The 12145-nt window shown below is 40.7% G+C and overlaps 1 protein-coding gene across 2 annotated transcripts in view; it reads left to right on the forward strand.

The window, feature by feature from the left end:
* Window positions 1-4112: 4112 nt before the first annotated feature.
* LOC138794569 (zinc finger protein 271-like) overlaps window positions 4113-12145 on the forward strand; it is a 41080-nt gene continuing 33047 nt past the window's right edge. The window contains exon 1 of one of the 2 annotated variants that reach the window (XM_069973323.1): window positions 4113-4136. The gene's annotated coding sequence lies outside the window, so the exon portion shown is untranslated. Of the gene's footprint in view, window positions 4137-5700; window positions 5772-12145 lie in introns of those variants that run through there. The other variant, XM_069973321.1, reaches the window with a different exon arrangement.

Here is a 12145-nt window from a genome sequence, read left to right on the forward strand (position 1 = left end):
TCAGCCAAATTGAACTTGATTTTTCGATCCTAAAGGTTCTGTGTGTTTTATTGGGCTGGGCGAAGATTTCCAAGTAAATGACTTGTTTCAGATCACTACGAAACAAGCTAGGGAAGCATAACTCTACTACAGGCGTATGTTTGCAGTTTGTATCATCCGGCCGCATGTCGATTTTTCCCACGCCCGTAGTTTCGGCCGCACATGTACGGCGGCGTACGAACTACGGCCGGATTCATACGCAGTGTAAACATAGCCTAAAGCTTAAAAATGTAGAAAAATAAAAGACGGGGTACTGGGGTAATAATGGGGGAAGGTGGGGTTAGTGTTAGCCATTTTATACCAGCTAACACTAAGCCCTGACTCATGGATGCCATCTGTCAGCCTGTAAAGTAAAGATGACAAATTGAAAAAAATAATGTTTTATTCAAAAACATTTTGACAGGTGTTTTGCACCTTACAATATACAGCATCTTGCCAGATGCTGCTTACAGTCCGGTGCACAAGGGGTTAAGTGAGGATGCATCGCATCTCCACTTAACCCTTTTGGTGCCATACTGAACAATGTGGCCCACGATGGGGTTGTGAGGATGCACTGTATCCACACCAACTCCCTAGTGGCCAGACCAATCTCACTCTTTACCCATCCCCGCAAGGAAGGGGGGTTAAACATCCCCTTCCTTTCTGGGATGGGTGCAGTGTGGGTAAAGCGTCCATACTCACCTTCAAGATCTTCCTTCTCCAGTACCCAGCACACTGAGCTTTTAGTGTGCTGTGCTCTGTCTCTTTAAATCTACCATCAGCCACTCAGCGGCTGAGGCGGGGCATTGCTGCAGGCGATGACTGGCTGAGCAAAGACTTGTGCAGTGTCAGCTCAGCCAATCAGCAGCTGATCACCTCTCCCCCACCCTAATAAACACAATTAAACAACACCCCCAGCTCTCCCCCACCCCAATAAAAACATGAAACCATTTTTTTTTTTTTTTTAAATAAACTTTTATTACAAACAATTTAAAGATTAATATTGCACAGTGATCTGTCAGCAGATTCTGGTTGTATAAACTAATAGTGTGTACAAGGCTTTTTATGCAATCAATATTATACCTTTATTTTGAAAATTAAGGTTATATTCACAGTTTTTTTTTGTATCCGATGCAGGGATATGTCGCAAAGATGTCTGAGACAGCCCATAGAGGTCTATGGAAGTGCCGGAATTCTGGACACCTTCCTGATGCACATCAGGAAAGTGTCCGGAATTCTGGTGACAGGCCAGGCTGGGTGCATGTGACAGGCCGGGGTGGGCGCCTGCATGGAGCTGCAGGCACCAGCCCCCCTCCCAGGCAGACACAGTGCCAGTGCAGCGGACACTAGACTGGGAGCACTAGGCTGGGAGCAGACCACAGGCATTCTTGGCAGCATTCCTCTATTTAGCTACCCCCCCCCCCCCCCCCCCCCAACCTCAGCACAATGATGATCGCTAAGTCCCCCGGGACCGCAGCAGTGATGTTTGCAGCCCCACCCATCTCATTCTCGCCAGCAGTGATAATTGCTAAGAAACAACTCCTCCCCCACACCTATCATGTGTCACAAATCCGGAAAATCTGTCCAGATTTCAAGACCCATAGGGGTACATTAGTCATGGACACATTTCAGGATTTTTTCTGAAGGGCGTCTGTTCCGGAAAATAGGTCAGGATTTTTCACATTCTGTCCTAATTTCATCCGAAATTCTGGCACAGACGCCCCCGTAGAACTATACGGGAGCACCAGAACTCTGGATGCTTTCCTGATGCACACCAGGAAAGCATCCAGAACTCCTGATTTGGTGCCCCAGTGTTCCTTTTACAGACCTCACTGTGCAACGATGAGTTCCCCTTACCCACCCTCACCCCTGCCACCCGGACCCTACCCTGCAATAAGGAGCACACCCCGTACCCTGATTGAGTAGCACCCCTTGTATCTCCCGGCTGTGTCAACGCAGAGCACAGCGCACTACTCACTCTCCCCTGTGTCCCTGCCGATCCACAGCAATCCTCCACCCTGGACCCTTCGGAACCTCAAAAGTGCTCCCCTACTTCCCCTTCTCCTCAGGAGTAATACCACCAGGACCTCAGGAGTGATCCTCCACATCCCAACTGTCCCCAACTACCCCACCTCAGATCTCGGCAGTGAAGACATCAGCAGTGATGGACAGCCTGATCAAACTGGAGGTGGCCTGACCAGGAACCATGAGAGCAGAAAATCCCCCTTCAGCTGGGGGCGACAGAGGGGGGGGGGGGGGGACTGGGGCAGCCGGGGGGTACAGAGGGTGGGGGACTGGGGCAGCTGGGGGGAACAGAGGAGACTGGGGCAGCTGGGGGTGACAGAGGGGGACTGGGGGTGAATGGGGGGGGGGACATCTGGGGGGAACAGAGTGAAGTGGGGCAGCTGGGGGAGGGGCTGGGGGTGCCAGATGGGACTGGGGTAGCTGGACACACCTCCTCCCGGCCGCACATGGAGCTCCTCGGTCTCTGGAGGCCGCGGGGACTGCAGGGTAAGGTGATCGCATTGCTGCAGGCTCTGGGGCTGTACAGCAGGATTGAGGGTTTACACTGCACCCCCTGATCCTGCTGTAAAGCTCCAGGACTCGTAGCAATGCGATCACCTTACCCTGCAGCCCCCGCGGCCTCCTCCAGAGACCGGGGAGCAGGGCTGTATTTACCCGTTCCGCTTGCTCTTCCCCCGGCTGCCAGTGTGCTGTGACATCTGGGGGTGCTCCGCTGCCGGCTGTACAGGGAGGCGGTAGTCCCTATGTGGCCGGCACTCTCTGGGACATGTCCTTCTCCCCTGCAGTACGGAGTGCACCCTCTGCTCCCAGGCACCGCCCACCTCTGACCCGCGCTGCACGGGTTCAGATGGTCACTCGCCTGCGGCGGTAGAGTGACTGTGATGGGCGTCTCGCTCCTGGTGTTTGGCCGGTAGAGAATGCCGGCCACAAGAACCACGTTCAGCGGCCCCATGTTCTGCCTTGTGCAGCTCTTTCTCTCCTCGTGCACCTCACCGCCCGCAATGATTTTTACGATGAATTTACGATTTTCACAAAAAATTCAAATCAATTCTAAAATTCTGGGCAAATTAATTGAATTTGATTAATCGCCCAGCCCTATGGTCTAGTGTGCCAACATACATTCCACACACATCACATGTCCCCTCCTGTACTGTAGTGCTTCATATCACCACACCATGCTGGGAGATGTAGTTCTACTGTGCCACTGCCTCCTCCTCCTATGCTGTCATCCTCTAATCTGCTGCAGAACTAAAACTCCCAAAATGATCAGCCTATAAGCATGATGGGGGTTGTAGTTCTGGATGGCCACAGGCTGCAAAACTACAACTCCCATCATGAGCTGTTAGCAGGACATGGTGGGGGTTGTAGTTTTAGGGGGTAATCTCACCTCTCCTGTCAATTTCCGGTCCTGTCAGGCTGTCACTGCTGATATTTTCACCGCTGAGGTCCGTCAGACCTGGGATGGAGGATCAGCCCCTTTGTCCGGGGGACGGTTGGACTGCTGAGGTTCGGGTGGGGGTCCGGGGTATGGTGAGGTAGGGGGATCTTCGCCTTCAGTTGGGGGGGGTCGAAGAACTTCTGAGGTTCAGGGGAAGGGGGAGTGTGGAGGTGGACGGAGGGGAAAGCAAGCAGGGCGCTATACAAGGGGCACCACTCCATCGGGCTCCCGGTCAGAGGGGCACTCATCACTCTGCACTGTGAGCTCCCCCCATCTCACCCGCTGGGGCCTTCCTTTAAAGCTGCAGTTGGACATCATGGCAACAATCCAGGAATGGGGGGCCCGATCATTAATCATTTCAGCTGTCCAGGAGCCCAGGGCCGTCTTCATCAGTGAGGGGGGAGCTGTGCCACTCAGGGGGCATGATCTTAACTGCGAACCCGGGTGGGGGGGGGATGATGGGGGGGGGGGGGGGAGGGTACAGGCTGGTTAGGGGCTGTGACGGCCAGCACCGCAGAGGTCCGGGGGGGGTGATAGGGGGGAGGGTACAGGCTGGTTAGGGGCTGTGACGGCCAGCACCGCAGAGGTCCGGGGGGCCGGCATAGTCAATCATTACAGCGATTCAGGAGCAGAAGCCCGGAGCCCGTCTTCATCAGTAAGTTCAGGGGGGGGGGGGGGGTGTAGTTGTGCCACTAAGAGGGCCGGATCATTACTGCGGTCCTGGGTGGGGGTGGTTGATGGTGTCCGTTATTTGTGAACATCACTGGGGGGGGGGGGTCCAGGTTGCAGGGGGAAGGGGAGTTGGGGGCTGTGGTGGCCAGCACTGAAGGTCCAGGGAACAAAGGGGTACGGTCAGGGCCACAGGGTGGGGGTATCACTGCTGGCGGCTGGGGTGCACTGGGCTTTCAACCAAAGCAATGGATTCCCACACCCCTGACCCTGCAGATCATCTCACAACAGTGCATCCACACACCCCTGACCCTGCAGATCATCTCACAACATTGCCCCCACACCCCTGACCCTGCAGATCATCTCACAACAGTGCACCCACACACACTGACCCTGCAGAGCATCACATAACAGTGCACCCGCACACACTGACGCTGCAGAGCATCACATAACAGTGCACCCGCACACACTGACGCTGCAGAGCATCACATAACACATAACAGTGCACCCACAATCCTGTCCCTGCAGAGCATCACATAACAGTGCACCCACAATCCTCTCCCTGCAGAGCATCACATAACAGTGCACCCACAAACCTCTCCCTGCAGAGCATCACATAACAGTGCACCCACACACCTCTCCCTGCAGAGCATCACATAACAGTGCACCCACAAACCTCTCCCTGCAGAGCATCACATAACAGTGCACCCACACACCTCTCCCTGCAGAGCATCACATAACAGTGCACCCACACACACTGACCCTGCAGAGCATCACATAACAGTGCACCCACAAACCTGTCTCTGCAGACCATCTCATAACAGTGCACCCACAAACCTGTCCCTGCAGAGCATCACATAACAGTGCACCCACAAACCTGTCCCTGCAGAGCATCACATAACAGTGCACCCACAAACCTGTCCCTGCAGAGCATCACATAACAGTGCACCCACAAACCTGTCTCTGCAGACCATCTCATAACAGTGCACCCACAAACCTCTCCCTGCAGAGCATCACATAACAGTGCACCCACAAACCTGTCTCTGCAGAGCATCACATAACAGTGCACCCACAAACCTGTCCCTGCAGAGCATCACATAACAGTGCACCCGCACACACTGACCCTGCAGAGCATCACATAACACATAACAGTGCACCCACAAACCTGTCCCTGCAGAGCATCACATAACAGCGCACCCACAAACCTCTCCCTGCAGAGCATTACATAACAGCGCACCCACAAACCTCTCCCTGCAGAGCATCACATAACAGTGCACCCACAAACCTCTCCCTGCAGAACATTGCACCCACACACACTGACCCTGCAGAGCATCACATAACAGTGCACCCACACACACACTGACCCTGCAGACCATCACATAACACATAACAGTGCACCCACACAGTGGTTTACCTCCTGCTGATCATATACACTGCACTCACTATACTGCTGCCTCATGAAAAGCGGGAAACCAGCCGCCTCATAGAAAACCGAGCAGAGGAAGATAGCTCCTCCCACACATGAGGCTGGTCACATGGGCATGACGTCATCAAAGGTCCTCAAGACCTACCTCTGGCAACTACATTCTAGCCTCCACCCTGCAATTCTCACGGGTGTCAGGTAAGAGGAGATATATATATACAGCAGTGTATACAGAGGAGAAATATATATATATACAGCAGTGTATACAGAGGAGATATATATATATATATATATATATATACAGCAGTGTATACAGAGGAGATATATACAGCAGTGTATACAGAGGAGATATATATATATACAGCAGTGTATACAGAGGAGATATATATATACAGCAGTGTATACAGAGGAGATATATATATATACAGCAGTGTATACAGAGGAGATATATATATATACAGCAGTGTATACAGAGGAGATATATATATATATACAGCAGTGTATACAGAGGAGATATATATATACAGCAGTGTATACAGAGGAGATATATACAGCAGTGTATACAGAGGAGATATATATATATATATATACAGCAGTGTATACAGAGGAGATATATATATACAGCAGTGTATACAGAGGAGATATATATATATACAGCAGTGTATACAGAGGAGATATATACAGCAGTGTATACAGAGGAGATATATATATATACAGCAGTGTATACAGAGGAGATATATATATATACAGCAGTGTATACAGAGGAGATATATATATATATACAGCAGTGTATACAGAGGAGATATATATATATACAGCAGTGTATACAGAGGAGATATATATATATACAGCAGTGTATACAGAGGAGATATATATATGTATATATACAGCAGTGTATACAGAGGAGATATATATATATACAGCAGTGTATACAGAGGAGATATATATATATACAGCAGTGTATACAGAGGAGATATATATATATATACAGCAGTGTATACAGAGGAGATATATATATATATACAGCAGTGTATACAGAGGAGATATATATATATATATATATACAGCAGTGTATACAGAGGAGATATATACAGCAGTGTATACAGAGGAGATATATATATACAGCAGTGTATACAGAGGAGATATATATATATATACAGCAGTGTATACAGAGGAGATATATATATATATACAGCAGTGTATACAGAGGAGATATATATATATACAGCAGTGTATACAGAGGAGATATATATATACAGCAGTGTATACAGAGGAGATATATATATACAGCAGTGTATACAGAGGAGATATATATATATATACAGCAGTGTATACAGAGGAGATATATATATATATACAGCAGTGTATACAGAGGAGATATATATATACAGCAGTGTATACAGAGGATATATATATATATACAGCAGTGTATACAGAGGAGATATATATATATATATATATACAGCAGTGTATACAGAGGAGATATATATATATATATACAGCAGTGTATACAGAGGAGATATATATATATATATACAGCAGTGTATACAGAGGAGATATATATATATATATATATACAGCAGTGTATAAGGAGGAGATATATATATACAGCAGTGTATACAGAGGAGATATATATATATATATATACAGCAGTGTATACAGAGGAGATATATATATATATATATACAGCAGTGTATACAGAGGAGATATATATATATATACAGCAGTGTATACAGAGGAGATATATATATATATACAGCAGTGTATAAGGAGGAGATATATATATATATACAGCAGTGTATACAGAGGAGATATATATATATATATACAGCAGTGTATACAGAGGAGATATATATATATATACAGCAGTGTATACAGAGGAGATATATATATATATACAGCAGTGTATAAGGAGGAGATATATATATATACAGCAGTGTATACAGAGGAGATATATATATACAGCAGTGTATACAGAGGAGATATATATATATACAGCAGTGTATACAGAGGAGATATATATATATATATATATATACAGCAGTGTATACAGAGGAAATATATATATATATATATATACAGCAGTGTATACAGAGGAGATATATATATATATATATACAGCAGTGTATACAGAGGAGATATATATATATATATATATACAGCAGTGTATAAGGAGGAGATATATATATACAGCAGTGTATACAGAGGAGATATATATATATATATATATACAGCAGTGTATACAGAGGAGATATATATATATATATATATATACAGCAGTGTATACAGAGGAGATATTATATATGATTATATATACAGCAGTGTATACAGAGGAGATATTATATATATATACAGCAGTGTATAAGGAGGAGATATAGATTATATACAGCAGTGTATACAGAGGAGATATATATTATATATACAGCAGTGTATACAAGAGGAGATATATATATATATACAGCAGTGTATACAGAGGAGATATATATATATATACAGACAGTGTATAAGGAGGAGATATATATATATATATACAGCCAGTGTATACAGAGATATATATAGTATATATCTATAGATATATATATATTATATATATATATATATACACAGCAGTGTTACAGAGGAGATATATATATATACAGCAGTGTATACAGAGGAGATATATATATATACAGCAGTGTATACAGAGGAGATATATATATATACAGCAGTGTATACAGAGGAGATATATATAGATACAGCAGTGTAACAGAGGATATATATATATATATACAGCAGTGTATACAGAGGAGATATATATATATATACAGCAGTGTATACAGAGGAGATATATATATACAGCAGTGTATACAGAGGAGATATATATATACAGCAGTGTATACAGAGGAGATATATATATATATATATATATACAGCAGTGTATACAGAGGAGATATATATATATACAGCAGTGTATACAGAGGAGATATATATATATATACAGCAGTGTATACAGAGGAGATATATATATATATATACAGCAGTGTATACAGAGGAGATATATATATATATACAGCAGTGTATACACAGGAGATATATATATATATACAGCAGTGTATACAGAGGATATATATATATATATACAGCAGTGTATACAGAGGAGATATATATATATATATACAGCAGTGTATACAGAGGAGATATATATATATATATATACAGCAGTGTATACAGAGGATATATATATATATATATATATATACAGCAGTGTATACAGAGGAGATATATATATATATAATACAGCAGTGTATACAGTAGGAGATATATTATATATGATATACAGCAGTGTATACATAGGAGATATATATATATATACAGCAGTGTATACAGAGGAGATATATATATATATAGACAGCAGTGTATACAGAGGAGATATATATATATATATACAGCAGTGTATACAGAGGAGGAATATATATATACAGCAGTGTATACAGAGGAGATATATATATATAAGTATATATAATACAGATACAGCAGTGTATACAGAGGAAATATATATATATATACAGCAGTGTATACAGAGGAGATATATATATATACAGCAGTGTATACAGAGGAGATATATATATATACAGCAGTGTATACAGAGGGATATATATATAGTATATATACAAGCAGTGTATACAGAGGAGATATATATATATATACAGCAGTGTATACAGAGGGATATATATATATATACAGCAGTGTATACAGAGGATATATATATATATATGTATACAGCAGTGTATACAGAGGAATATATATATATATACAGCAGTGTATACAGAGGAGATATATATATATATACAGCATGTAATACAGAGGAGATATATATAGATATATATACAGCAGTGTATACAGAGATAGATATATATATATATATATATATACAGCAGTGTATACAGAGGAGATATATATATATATAACAGCAGTGTACTACAGAGGAGATATAATTATATATATATTTAATACAGCTAGTGTATACAGAGGAGATATATATATATATACAGCAGTGTATACCAGAGGAGATATATATATATATAACAGCAGGTGTATACAGAGGAGATATATAATATCTACAGCAGTGTATAGCAGAGGGAGATATATAATATACAGCAGTGGTATACAGAGGAGATATATATATATATATGATAGACAGGCAGTGTAATACAGAGGAGATATATATATATAGTGCAGCAGTGTATACAGAGAGAGATATATATATATACAGCAGTGGCTATACAGAGGACGATATATATAATATATATAACCAGCAGTGTATACAGAGGAGATATATATATATATATACAGCAGTGTATACAGAGGAGATATATATATATATACAGCAGTGTATACAGAGGAGATATATATATATATATATATATATACAGCAGTGTATACAGAGGAGATATATATATATATATACAGCAGTGTATACAGAGGAGATATATATATATACAGCAGTGTATACAGAGGAGATATATATATATACAGCAGTGTATACAGAGGAGATATATATATATATATATACAGCAGTGTATACAGAGGAGATATATATATATATATACAGCAGTGTATACAGAGGAGATATATATATATATACAGCAGTGTATACAGAGGAGATATATATATATATATATATATATACAGCAGTGTATACAGAGGAGATATATATATATATATACAGCAGTGTATACAGAGGAGATATATATATATATATACAGCAGTGTATAAGGAGGATATATATATATATACAGCAGTGTATACAGAGGAGATGATATATATATATATATATATAATAAACTATATTAGATGACAGCAGTGTATACAGAGGAGATATATATATACAGACAGTGTGTATAACAGAAAGGAGATATATATATACAGCAGTGTATACAGAGGAAGTATATATGTATATAGTACGAGCAGTGTATACAGAGGAGATATATATATAGTAAATCATACAGCAGTGTAATACAAGAGGAGATATATATAGATACAGCAGTGTATACCAGAGGAAAGATATAGATAGTACAGCAGTGTATACATAGGAGATATATAATAATACCAGCAGTGTATACAGAGGATGATATTATAATATATAGATACAGCAGTGTAGTACAGAGGACGATTGTATATATAGAATATATATATCATATATATAGCAGTGTATAACAGAGGAGATTAATATATACAGCAGTGTATAAGGATGGAAGATATATATATATACAAGGCAAGTGTATAACAGAGGATATATATATATATATACAGGCAGTGTAATACAGAGGAGATATATATATATACAGCAGTGTATACAGAGGAGATATATATATACAGCAGTGTATACAGAGGAGATATATATATATACAGCAGTGTATACAGAGGAGATATATATATATATACAGCAGTGTATACAGAGGAGATATATATATATATACAGCAGTGTATACAGAGGAGATATATATATACAGCAGTGTATACAGAGGAGATATATATATATATATATATATACAGCAGTGTATACAGAGGAGATATATATATATACAGCAGTGTATACAGAGGAGATATATATATATACAGCAGTGTATACAGAGGAGATATATATATATATATATATACAGCAGTGTATACAGAGGAGATATATATATATACAGCAGTGTATACAGAGGAGATATATATATATATACAGCAGTGTATACAGAGGAGATATATATATATATATATATACAGCAGTGTATACAGAGGAGATATATACAGCAGTGTATACAGAGGAGATATATATATATACAGCAGTGTATACAGAGGAGATATATATATATACAGCAGTGTATACAGAGGAGATATATATATATATACAGCAGTGTATACAGAGGAGATATATATATATAGCAGTGTATACAGAGGAGATATATATATATATACAGCAGTGTATACAGAGGAGAGATATATATATACAGCAGTGTATACAGAGGAGATATATATATACAGCAGTGTATAAGGAGGAGATATATATATATACAACAGTGTATACAGAGGAGATATATATATATATACAGCAGTGTATACAGAGGAGATATATATATACAGCAGTGTATACAGAGGAGATATATATATATATACAGCAGTGTATACAGAGGAGATATATATATATATACAGCAGTGTATACAGAGGAGATATATATATACAGCAGTGTATACAGAGGAGATATATATATACAGCAGTGTATACAGAGGAGATATATATATATATACAGCAGTGTATACAGAGGAGATATATATATATATACAGCAGTGTATACAGAGGAGATATATATATACAGCAGTGTATACAGAGGAGATATAGACTATAAACAGCAGTGTATACAGAGGGAGATATATATATATACAGCAGTGTATACAGAGGAGATATATATATATATATCATACTAGCTACAGCAGCTGTATACAGAGGAGATATTATATATATTACAGCAGTGGTATACAGAGGAGATATATATATATAGACCGCAGTGGATACAAGGGAGATATATATACTATATCATGCAGGTGTA

The sequence above is a fragment of the Dendropsophus ebraccatus genome, chromosome 6, assembly GCF_027789765.1.
Source record: "Dendropsophus ebraccatus isolate aDenEbr1 chromosome 6, aDenEbr1.pat, whole genome shotgun sequence".
NCBI classification, from domain to species: domain Eukaryota; kingdom Metazoa; phylum Chordata; class Amphibia; order Anura; family Hylidae; genus Dendropsophus; species Dendropsophus ebraccatus.